Raw genomic sequence first — 12,159 nt, 5'->3', positions numbered from 1 at the left:
CTATACTACAAAGTTAAGAGATCAAAACAGTATCATACTCTTACAAAAATAGACATGCAGATCAATGAACAGAATATAGATCCAGAAATCAGCCTACATTTATATGGGCAATTAATCTCTGACAAAAGAGGCAAGAATATATCATGGCAAAAAGACAGCCTCTTCAATAAATGGTGTTGAAAAAACTTGACAGCTACATGCTGAATATGTCTCACACCACAGACAAAAATAAATTCAAAATGGATTAAAGACTTAAACGTAAGATCTGAGACCATAAAACTCCTAGAAGAAAACATGACCCAGTACACTTTTACATGAGTCTTAATAATATTTTTAATATACATCGCCTCAGGTGAAAAAAAGCAAAAATATGTAAATTGGGCTACATCAAATTAAACAACTTTTCACAGTGAAGGAAACTGTCAACAAAATGAAGAGACCACCTATTGAGGGGGAGAAAATCTTTGCAAACAGTATTTCCTATATGGGGTTAATATCCAAAATATGCAAAGAATACATACAACTCAACAACAAAAATGCAGAAAAACAGCCCAATTAAAAAGTGAGCAAATACCCTCTCGACAAGATGGTACACCAGCAGTACCGGCGAGCATGCCTCCTGCCGCCCCACCCAAAGCCCCCGCTGCGGCCTCATCCCCGGCCCCAGTGCAGACCTCCCCGTCTCCGCACGGTTGCTGTCTGGCCCTGCCCTCCCAGGCCCCTTCCCTGGTGGCTTTGTGGTCATCTTGGCCTCCATCGTGGACAGCGACGAGCGATGCAATGAGGGAGCTGCCCGAGTTATCTGGACCTTGCTGGGACCCGTTGACACGTACTCAGTGGAAGTCACCAACTGCCTTTTAGTGCCACACAATGAGTCAGGAGATGAGGTGACTGCTGACATGGAATTCGTTAAGAACATGTATCAAGTGCACAGGAAAGTCTCTCCAGAGGAGCTCATCCTGGGCTGGTACGCTTCAGCCCACGACATCACGGAGCACTCAGTGCTGATCCGTGAGTACTACAGCCCAGAAGCCCCCAACCCCATCCACCTCACGGTGGATACAAGCATCCAGGCCTCATCAGCACTTTAATGCATGTTCCCCGGAGGACCGTGGGGGCGATGGTCACCCTCTGATGGTGAAAGACCCATGTTAGACACTGGACGCATTGGAGCTGACCTGACCTGTTTTAGCCCCTACCGGGTAGTCGGCCTCTCCAGCGACCTGCGGCAAGTCGGCGGCCCCCCAGCACTGTGTTGCAGTGCACAGAGGACTCGCTGTCTGCAAAGGTGTCAGCCAACAGTACCCTGGGCCACTTCTTGATGAGTCTGGTTAACCAAGTGCCCAAAACAGTTCCCGAGGACTTCCAGACCATGCTCAACAGCAACATCAACGACCTGTTGCTGATGACCTATCTGGTCAACCTCTCGTAGTCACGTTGCCTGCAATGAGGAACCTGTGAATCTGTGAAGGCAGCCCTCCTGCCATACAGGGCCCCAGCCAACCCTGGGCCCAGATTGGAGGGAAGGAGAAATGGTGTCTTTGTGGTTTGAGTCACTGACTCAGTCAACTGCTTTGTGACTCTAAAGAAACACAGACTACCTTTTGTAAGTGAAAGAAAACAAGTGAGCAAATAATCTAAATATTTTCCCAAAGAAGACATACATATAGCCAACCAGCATATGAAAAGATGCTCAACAGCACTAACCAACAGGAAAATGTAAATCAAAACCGTAAGCAACAAGAACCTACTGTATACCATAGGGAACTATATTCAGTGTCTTGTAATAACTTGTATGGAAAAAGAATCTGAAAAAGTATATATTTAAGTTGAAGTGCTGTCAACTTTTCGCCATTAAATGTATATGTGCGTCTATGTGTGTGTATGTGTGTACACACATATCACTTTGCTATACACTTGAACACTGTAAATCAGCTATACTTCAAAAAAAAAAAATCCACAATGAGATATCACATCTTAGCTGTCAGAATGGCTACTGTTTGTTTTTTTAAATATAGAATGGCTATTACTAAAAGACAACAAGTACCAAGTGTGGGTGAGGGTGTGGAGAAATGAGAACTCTTTTTTATTGTCAATTAATGTTTGTTTCTTTATTTTTGACCATGTCGGGTTTTCACTGCGGCACATAGGTTCTTTCTTGCCGTGCACGTGCTTTCTCTAGCTGCAGTGAGCCGGAGATACTCTCCAGCTGGGGGCGCAAGTTGCTCGTCGCGGTGAGTTCCCTTGCGGAGCGCGGGCTCTAGCGCACGTGGGCTTAGTTGCCCTGCGGTATGTGGGGTCTTGGACCTCAGACTAGGGATCAGAGTCCCCTGCGTTGGCAGGTGGATTCTTAACCATCGGCCCATGAGGGAAGTCCTGAGCAATGACAACTCTTATGAACTGTTGATAAGCATGTAAGTTGTGCAGTCACCATGGACAATAGAATAGAGGTGCCTCAAAAAGTCAAAAATTGAACTACCAAACGATCCATCAATTTCACTACTGGGAATTTATCTGAAGAAAATGAAAACAATAATTAGAAAAGATATGTGCAGCCTATGTTTACTGTGCCATTATTTACAATAGTCAAAATATGGAAGCTACCTGAGTGTCCGTCAATCAATGAATAAAGAAGATATGACATATATACATACACAAACACACATGCACACAATGGAATTTTACTTTGCCCTAAAAAGGAATGAAATCTTTCCATTTGCCACAACGTGGACAAATCTAGAGGTTATTATGCTAAGTGAAACAAGTCAGACAGAGAAAGATAAATACTGCATAATCTCACTTATGTGTGGATTCCAAAACACAAAACAAGTGAACAAACTCAACAAAACAGAACAATAGATATAGAAATAAGCGGGTGGTAGCCACAGGGGAAGTGGTGGGGGGAGGAGAGAAATAGGTGAGGAAGATTAAGAGGCTCATATTTTCAGTTGCAAAATAAATGAGTCATGGGTATGAAAATTATAGTGTGGGGAACATAATCAATAATTACATAACATCTGTGTGTGGTGACAGATGGCAACTACACATTGTGATGATCATTTTGAAACATATAGAAATTTTCAATCACTATGTTGTACAACATGAACTAACGTAGCATTGCGTTGTAGGGTAATTATACTTCACAAACAATGCACAAACAATCTCATAGAAACAGAGATCAGATTGGTGTTTACCAGAGGTGGGAGGAAATGGCAACCCACTCCAGTATCCTTGCCTGGAGAATCCCAGGGACGGAGGAACCTGGTGGGTTGCCGTCTATGCGGTCGCACAGAGTCGGACACGACTGAAGCGACTCAGCAGCAGCAGAGGTGGGAGATGGGGTCGGGGAAACTGGACCAATTATAAAATAAAGAAGTACAGGGGATGTAGTGTACAACATAGTAAGTGTAATTAACACTGTTGTAGGGGGTTCCCTGGTGACTCAGCAATGAAGAACCCACATGCAGTACAGGAGATGTGGGTTTGATCCCTTAGGAAGATCCCCTGGAGAAGGGAATGGTAACCCTCGCCAGTATTCTTGCTTGTGAAATCCCATGGACAGAGGAGCCTGGCAGGCTACAATCCATGAGGTTGCAAAAGAGTCTGACACAACTTAGCCACTAAACAACAATGTTTTACATGGCAGTTGTTAAGAGGGTAAATCCTAAGTGTTTTCATCACAAGGCAAATATAGCTTCTTTCTACTTATTTCATTTTAAACCGATATGAGATGATGAATGTTCACCAAACTCATTGTGGTGATTGTTTCATGGTACAGAGAGATTATTAAAGACCTTTAACTTAAAACTGGGAGGAAAGATTCCATAGGAATCAAAATTGGAAGAGATTATTCTTAATCTCAGTAAACCCATTTCCTCATAAATAAAATAGGGTGGTGTTTTTAGGTGCCCATTTCTTGGGACTGATGTGAAGAATAAAAGGGATGAGGCATGTAAACACTTGCCCCAGCGTTTCGTACATGGCAATGGTTAGTTATTAGCAGTGTGTATGAAGAAATGTAAATCGTTGTAAGATGGAGAGTCAAGAAGGGCAAAAATACTTTTTTGTAAAGTTGTTTCAAGATCAACCAGTGATAAGAAAATAATTATCAGAAAACATTTTCAACTTAAAAAAATACCAAGTATCTGTGGATGGACTGCAGTCCTACGTATCTCCAATAAGACTTGGCATATCAAGGGACTCATCCAGACTCCAGGAGATAACAGTAGAAAATGCAACCCAAGCTAGGTTTCAAGTTGGGCCGTGCTAAATGTCAAATAGACGTAACACAAATGATACAACGAACATGCCCCAGGCAAGAGTCCCCCTAAGGTTATCGAGTGATCTGAGAGACGGGTGAAAGGATTGCGCAGTGAGGGGAAGTCTGACATCACCCAAGTCCCGAATGAAAATGGAAGCATTGAACTGGAGAGGCACTTCTCCACTACTTAGGTAGGTTCCAGGCTGCTGTGTGACGCTCAAGTTTAATTTGGTTTGTCGAGTGTTGGCCATGTGCTTTCAGGTACTGGGAAAGCCACAGGATCTGAAGATGAGTGAGATGTGTTCTGCTCCCGGAAGAGCTCTCCAGTCTGAGTGGTGATCCCAGGGAGTCAGTCTCTGAGCCGCGAGAGCCTTAGTCATCTGGGGACAAGGTGGCAGTGGGCTACACTCGGGGAAGACTTGCCCAGGTAGTTGAAGTAGCCTAAAATAGAAGACAGGTTCATTTTAAGACAGAGGACTTCTTTTTTAAATTTAATTTTTCTTAAAAATAGTTGATTTACATGTTATATTAGGGTCAGATGTATAGTGAAGTGATTCAGTTACATTAACATATATGCATATGTCCATTTTTCTAGATTCTTTTCCCAAATAGGTTATTACTGGAGTATGGACTAGAGTTCCCTTTGCTAAGTAGTAGATTCTTGTTGATTATCTGTTTTATATGTAGTAGTGAGTGTATGTTGATCTCAAACTCCTAATTTATCCCTCCCCCCGCCCACAATTTTCCCCTTGGGTAACCGTAAGTTTTGGTTTTGAAGTTTGTGAGTCTGTTTCTGTTTTGTAAAGAAATTCATTTTTATAATCTTTTTAGATCCCACAGGTAAGTGATATCATATGGTATTTGTCTCTGACTTATTTCACTTAGTATAATAATCCCTAGGTCCATCCCTGTTGCTACAGATGGCATTATTTCATTCTTTTTTATATCCCATTGTTATATGCATCACATCTCCTTTCTCCATTCCTCTACTGATGGACATTTAGTTTGCTTCCATGTCTTGTCCGTAGTAAATAAACATTGGCGTGCACGTTTCCTTTCAAATTATGATTTTCTCTGGATGTATGCCCAGGAATGGGCCTGCTGGATCCTGTGAGAGTTCTGCTTTTAGTTTTTAAAGAAACCTCCATCCTGTTCTCCAAAGCGGCCGTACAAATTTATGTTCCCACCAAGAGTGTAGGTGTAGGAGAGTTGCCTTTTCTCCGCACTCTCTCCAGCAGTCTTTGTGATAATGGCCATTCTGACCAGTGAGAGGTGAGTCCTCATTCAGAAAGTTTCTCTTATTGGACACTCGGCCTACAGCCTGCCTGATCACCTACCCTCAGCATAGGCTCCCTAAGGTGCAGCTAACCTCGCAACAGATGGCCCTAAGCCACAGTCCTTGGGAGAAATGCAGTTCTCCTCGCTGTCACTGAAGGCGCTGCTCCCAAGACTTCTGCTACAGTGAACTGCTACACCTGCCGAGAAAGCTGAAAAGAGAACAGCGCAGAAGAAAAACACATTTCTGAAATGAGAAAGTGTGGCCGGAAACTCCTTGGCGGTCCAGGGGTGGGGACTCTGCCCTCTCACTGCTGAGGGCCCGGGTTTGAGCCTCGGTCGGGAACCAATATCCCACAGGTCAGATGGCATGGCCTAAAGAGAGAGAGAGAATGTGACAAATTTCATGTGCAGACAAGACCAAAAGTGAGTGTCACTGAGGGGTGAAATTCCAGAGAAACGGGCTGTTCCCTGCCGCAGCAGTGGACAGAGGATGTTGAATTCATCTCTGCTTGCAGTGAGCGCCGAGGCAACTCAGGGATGAAAAGAATTCCTGCCACCTATCAGCCGCCAGCCTGCAGTTACTCCCTACGGTGAGCCCCGAGGAAACTCAGGCTGTGAAAATGCAGGGTACTGGCTCCAGATAGCTGAGCTGCATAGCACGGGGGTGCTTCTGTGAGCCCATGCTTCTGTGCCTCCCTATACATAGCTTGGGTTTTCTTTCTTTCTAAATATAAATTTATTTATTTTAATTGGAGGTTAATTACAATATTGTATTGGTTTTGCCATACATCAACATGAATCCACCACGGGTGTACATGTGTTCCCAATCCTGAACCCCCCTCCCCCCTCCCTCCCCGTACCATCCCTCTGGGTCGTCCCAGTGCACCAGCTCCAAGTATCCAGTATCCTGCATCGAACCTGGACTGGCGATTAGTTTCTTACATGATATTATACATGTTTCAGTGCCATTCTCCCAAATCATCCCACCCTCGCCCTCTCCCACAGAGTCCAAAAGACTGTTCTACACATCTGTGTCTCTTTTGCTGCCTCGCATACAGGGTTATCGTTACCATCTTTCTAAATTCCATATATATGCGTTAGTATACTGTATTGGTGTTTTTCTTTCTGGCTTACTTCACTCTGTATTATAGGCTCCAGTTTCATCCACCTCATTTGAACTGATTCAAATGGATTCTTTTGAATGGCTGAGTAATACTCCATTGTGTATATGTACCACAGCTTTCTTATCCATTCATCTGCTGATGGACATCTAGGTCGCTTCCATGTCCTGGCTATTATAAACAGTGCTGCGATGAACATTGGCGTACACGTGTCTCTTTCAATTCTGGTTTCCTCGGTGTGTATGCCCAGCAGTGGGATTGCTGGGTCATAAGGCAGTTCTATTTCCAGTTTTTTAAGGAATCTCCACACAGACACTGTTCTCCATAGTGGCTGTACTAGTTTGCATTCCCACCAACAGTGTAAGAGGGTTCCCTTTTCTCCACACCCTCTCCAGCATTTATTGCTTGTAGACTTTTGGATCGCAGCCATTCTGACTGGTGTGCAATGGTACCTCATTGTGGTTTTGACTTGCCTTTCTCTGATAATGAGTGATGCTGAGCATCTTTTCATGTGTTTGTCAGCCATCTGTATGTCTTCTTTGGAGAAATGTCTGTTTAGTCCTTTGGCCCATTTTTTGATTGGGTCATTTATTTTCCTGCTTTTATATTTTTGAGATTAGTTGTTTGTCAGTTGCTTCATTTGCTATTATTTTCTCCCATTCCGAAGGCTGTCTCACCTTGCTTATAGTTTCCTTCGTTGTGCAGAAGCTTTTAGTTTTAATTAGGTCCCATTTGTTTATTTTTGCTTTTATTTCCAATATTCTGGGAGGTGGGTCGTAGAGGATCCTTTCTTTAATTAGCAATAATCTTTTGATATTCAGCCTACCGGCCCTTCATTACAAAACTTCTACATAACCTGGCTCCTGCCCCATCTCCACCTCACCTCCTCGGAGCGGTTCTCTCTCTCAGGGTTACCTGAGATGCTGCCTCCCATGCTTGAAGTCCTAAAAAATTCCTGCCCAATAAAACACAACTCTCAACTTTTAGGTTGTGAATAACTCTTTAGTCAACACCAGACAGAGCCAGTGACATACGTAGGCGCCTGCAACAGCAAACTCAGGGGCCATACAAGCTGGAGGCGGCCCATTGTGTTCGTCCCTCACTCCTGCCCGGGGATGGCCGGTCGGCCAGCAAACGGGTGCACCTTGAAGGCCTGCTCTGTACCAGGGCCGCAGGAAGTAATCACCAGGAGCCTGAGGATCACAGGGTGCAGGTAGAGGTCAGGTGAGAGTGAGTAAGGGGGCTTCTAACTCAGCCTGGGGGAATCTGGGGAGGCTTCTGAGAGAAGGTCATGCTTACGCTGAGACCTGAAAGACGAGTAAGACGGTGGGGAGGGGCAGGAGGCCTTTCAGCAAGAAGGACACATGAGAAGTTCAGTGCTGGGTGCTGAGCAGGGGGCGGGGAAAGGCCTCTTCCCTGCTTAACGTTTCCTCTGAAGACTCCGAGGTCTTGCCCTACTTTAATCCTCTGCAAAGAGGAAGGCTGAGTTCCCCGATGGGTATCTATTTTGTCTGTCTCAGCCTACTGACAGTGATGCTATCTATCTGCGAGGAGTGCCTAGGGGCACTCACCTGGGCCCCCGCTACTTGTGATGAGTCTCCTCTTCTGCTACTAGAGCCAGTTGTTGTGGCTGGACCAGTTCCTATGGTTCTGATCATGATTGCACCTCACGGCAACACTCAGGGACATTTGAAAAGACAAGGGTTATTACTCACAAGACCTGGAGGGTACAGGCATGTCTGGGGCCACACTCTGAGGTCATGGCTAAAGAGAGCACAAAGCTGGATTCTGCCTTTCTTGGGGGTCAAGATGGGGTGCCTAGGGTTTCATGAGTTCACTCTTTATTGAAAGTGAAAAGTAAAAGTTCAGGTGTTAGTCACTCAGTTGTGTCCGTCTTTGTCCCCAAGGGCTGTAGCCCGCCAGGCTCCTCTGTCCATGGAATTTTCCAAGCAACAATACTGGAGTGGGTTGCCATTTCCTTCTCCAGGGGATCTTCCTGACCCAAGGATCAAACCCAGGTTTCCTGCAAGAATTTTTTTTACCATCTGAGCCATCAGGGAAGTCTCAATCTTAATTGGCGAATTTAAAACACAGGAATGGAAATGAGACACATAGGAGCAGGAAGGGAAAAAGCAGAATCTCTCAAGTAGTCAGTTATCTGGGTCACCCAGAGCTTTCTAAAGGGGGAACTCCACAGGTGGGGTGGTCTGGCTCTTTATGTAGCCATGTAGTGAGCAATGTGCTTTCTCAATCAAATGTTTAATGCCAGGCACCTATGATGCAACATATAAGCTACTTGTCAGGCACTTACATTACAGTATCATTCAAAGTTTAGTGCGGGAAATAGCACTGTAGATATTTTGGGCAGGGAAGGGTTTATCAGGTTTCACTGCCCACCCCTTGACTGGAAAGACCGGAAGGAGGGAAGAGCTCGCTCAAGGAGAGGGCATCCATGGGTGAGTCTAAGAACATGGAAGGACTGGTGCACAAGTGAAGCTCCTACCACTGGAGCCTCCGATTTCACAGAGATCTCCATAGTTCATGTCAGGGACTGCTGCTGCTGCTGCTGCTGCTGCTAAGTCGTCAGTCGTGTCTGACTCTGTGCGATCCCACAGACGGCAGCCCACCAGGCTCCGCCGTCCCTGGGATTCTCCAGGCAAGAACACTGGAGTGGGTTGCCATTTCCTTCTCCAATGCATGAAAGTGAAAAGTGAAAGTGAAGTCGCTCAGTTGTGTCCGACTCTTAGTGACCCCATGGACTGCAGCCCACCAGGCTCCTCCGTCCAGGGGACTTTCCAGGCAAGAGTACTGGAGTGGGGTGCCATCGCCTTCTCCGAAGTCAGGGACTAGGAGCTGTCAGATAAGAAGTTGTCGCCCCAGGGGAATTCCCTGGTGGTTCAGTGGTTAAGAATCTGCCTTGCAATGCAGGGGACACGAATTTGATTACTAGTCAGGGAGCTAGAATCCCACATGCTGAGTGAGGCACAGCTAAAGCCAGGCAGGAGAAGCCCGTGCCCCACAACTGCTGAGCCCACACGCTGCAGGGAAAGATCCTGAATGATGTCATGAAGATACCACGCACTCCAGTTAAAGACCCGAAGCAGTTGAATAAAAAAAAAAAAAAAAAGCAGCTGCCACCCCAACAGATCCTTCATATACAAAGGAAAAATGGATACTGGAACATTACTACAGAAAAATCTCTTGATTCCGTAACCTGGCTTGCCAGATAAATAAATAAGGGCCAGCATCTAATTTCCACTTTGCTTACAACCAGAACCCTAGGTGCAAAGGCTTCTGTGAGTATAGTTTAGCTTTCTGACTCTGCACTCAGGAAGGTGCCTATGAGGGCGGGCTGGAAGGTAAAAGCTGATTCACGGTGTTCATCGCAGTGGGGCACAGATGCTGGTCTACACTTCTTGACCAGGTTGAGCCTATTTACCCTAGATCCTGGCTTAGGGGATTTGGTTTTCTTTTTTCTCTCTACCAGTGATAGGGCCAGAGTAAGAGGACGAAGTCTAAGTGATTAAATCCCCCTAGAGGTCCCACTAGGGAACTGTGAGTAGAAAAAGTATGGGAGACCCCTGTTAGTTAACGATCACTCAAGAAAGCACATTTGCTTGGGCACAAAAAAACCAGGGAGACTTGCTTAGCGACAAAACCATGCAATAGAAGCACAAGATGTGCCCCCAAACAGTGAAACAATAGTGGCAGGAGCCCCATATCCTGCCCAGAGAGCTCAGCAAGTTAATAATCCCTAGGACATGCTCTCTGCACACGTGAAAAACAAGATTCGTGGATCTAGCTTGGCCATGCCGGGACAAGAAAACTGCCCTGGTCAACCTGGACGAGGAGCTGATGATGGAAGCATGACGTCTACTCAGGGAAGACCAAGAAGTTCTTCACCCCCTCCCCACTCTTCCATTGATTATAAAACCATAGCCCAGGAAGTTCTTGGGGAAGCACCCCTTGCCCACCTGCTTGTAAGCCTCACAAGCCTCTTATTGTAATAAATCACTTATCTATCACTTTGTCTCTCGCTGAATTCTTTTCTGCACTGAGACGTAAAGGACTATGGTACTGGAGCTCTTCGGAGCCCCTGAAACAACACCAGATGGTTTCACTAGAATGAGCAAGAGGCAGGGTCTGCCCTACACACTGCGTCGTTCCCTTGGATGGGCTGGTTCAAGGTCAATTAGCAAGTGCATTCTGATTCAAACGCTAAGCTCTGTCCCCTAATCTATTTTGGTTTTCTTATCTGCTGACTTTATTGTGTTGTTTTCAGTTGTTTCAGAACTTGGGTGAGAACGGGATAAAATTTATAGGGCCTTCCCAAGGAACACATCTTCTAATATGGCTGCAGTGAAAAGTGATGGGATAGAGAGACAGGAGGCTGAAGAGGCCCCTGATTCTATTAGGTCAGAGTCCCTTGGACTGCAAGGAGATCCAACCAGTCCATTCTGAAGGAGATCAGCCCTGGGTGTTCTTTGGAAGGAATGACGCTGAAGCTGAAACTCCAGTACTCTGGCCACCGCAGGGGATCACAGCAAAATCTAGGCACCTCTGCCATTAGTGAATAGGGCCCCAAGGAAGGTTCCCAATACAGATAGCCCACGACTTGCGACAGTTTGCCTTCCAATTTTCTGATGATGATGCAAAGCAAACTGCATTCAGTAGAAACCATACATCAGATTTTGCTTTCTTTTTAAAATTATTGACTTCTTTATTGACTTGTTTTCAGTTGCGCTGGGTCTCTGCTGCCGCGTGCGGGCTTTCTCTGGTTGCAGTGAGCAGGAGCTACCCTTTCTCGTGGGCTCCGTAGTTGTGGCTCTATGCCCGAGAGTGTGCAGGCTCCAGCGGTTGAGTGTAGGCCCAGCAGTTGCAGAATATGGGCTTTACTTGCTCCGAGGCAGGTAAAATCTCCCTGGACCAGGGGTCGAACCCGTGTCCCCTGCACTGACGGGGATTCCTATCCACTGCACCAGGGAAGCCCCGTCCTGTGCTGAACTGTGCTCTTTCCCTGGGTAGTGGTACCTGGTGCAACGCTCTTTTGGGGTGCTGGACAGTGGCAGCAGCCACAGCTCCCGGTCAGCCACATGATCGTGAGACCCCGACAACCACTCTGGTTTTCACTTTCAGTACAGCAGCCAACAGATCGCACGAGGGAGTCTGCACTTTATTATATAATAGCTCTATTGTATTGTTAGATGATTTCGCCCAACTGCAGGCTAATGTAAGTGTTCTAAGCTTGTTTAAGATAGGCTGGGGCTACGCTAGATAAGGTAGGTTCAGTTAGGTATATTAAATGCAGTTTCAGCTTACTATTTTATAACGTGTGATGGATTTGTCAGGATGTAACGCCATCAAAAGTTGAGGAAGATCTGTTCTTATTGCTCACGATCCCAGCATCTACCTCCCTTAGGCAGATAAACAACTAAACAGACCATATGGACCCATGACATCCAATCTTCCAGAATAAAAACTAAGGGAACAATCTAGAAA

General features: G+C 45.7%; 1 pseudogene; it reads left to right on the top strand.

Annotated features, from left to right (window-relative positions):
- Positions 1-612: 612 nt before the first annotated feature.
- LOC128064764 (eukaryotic translation initiation factor 3 subunit F-like) lies at positions 613-1,469 on the top strand (annotated as a pseudogene).
- Positions 1,470-12,159: the final 10,690 nt, after the last annotated feature.

The sequence above is a fragment of the Budorcas taxicolor genome, chromosome 19 (assembly GCF_023091745.1).
Source record: "Budorcas taxicolor isolate Tak-1 chromosome 19, Takin1.1, whole genome shotgun sequence".
NCBI classification, from domain to species: domain Eukaryota; kingdom Metazoa; phylum Chordata; class Mammalia; order Artiodactyla; family Bovidae; genus Budorcas; species Budorcas taxicolor.
Note: the sequence above shows the minus strand (reverse complement) of the source record. Positions and strands in the feature narration are given on the sequence as shown.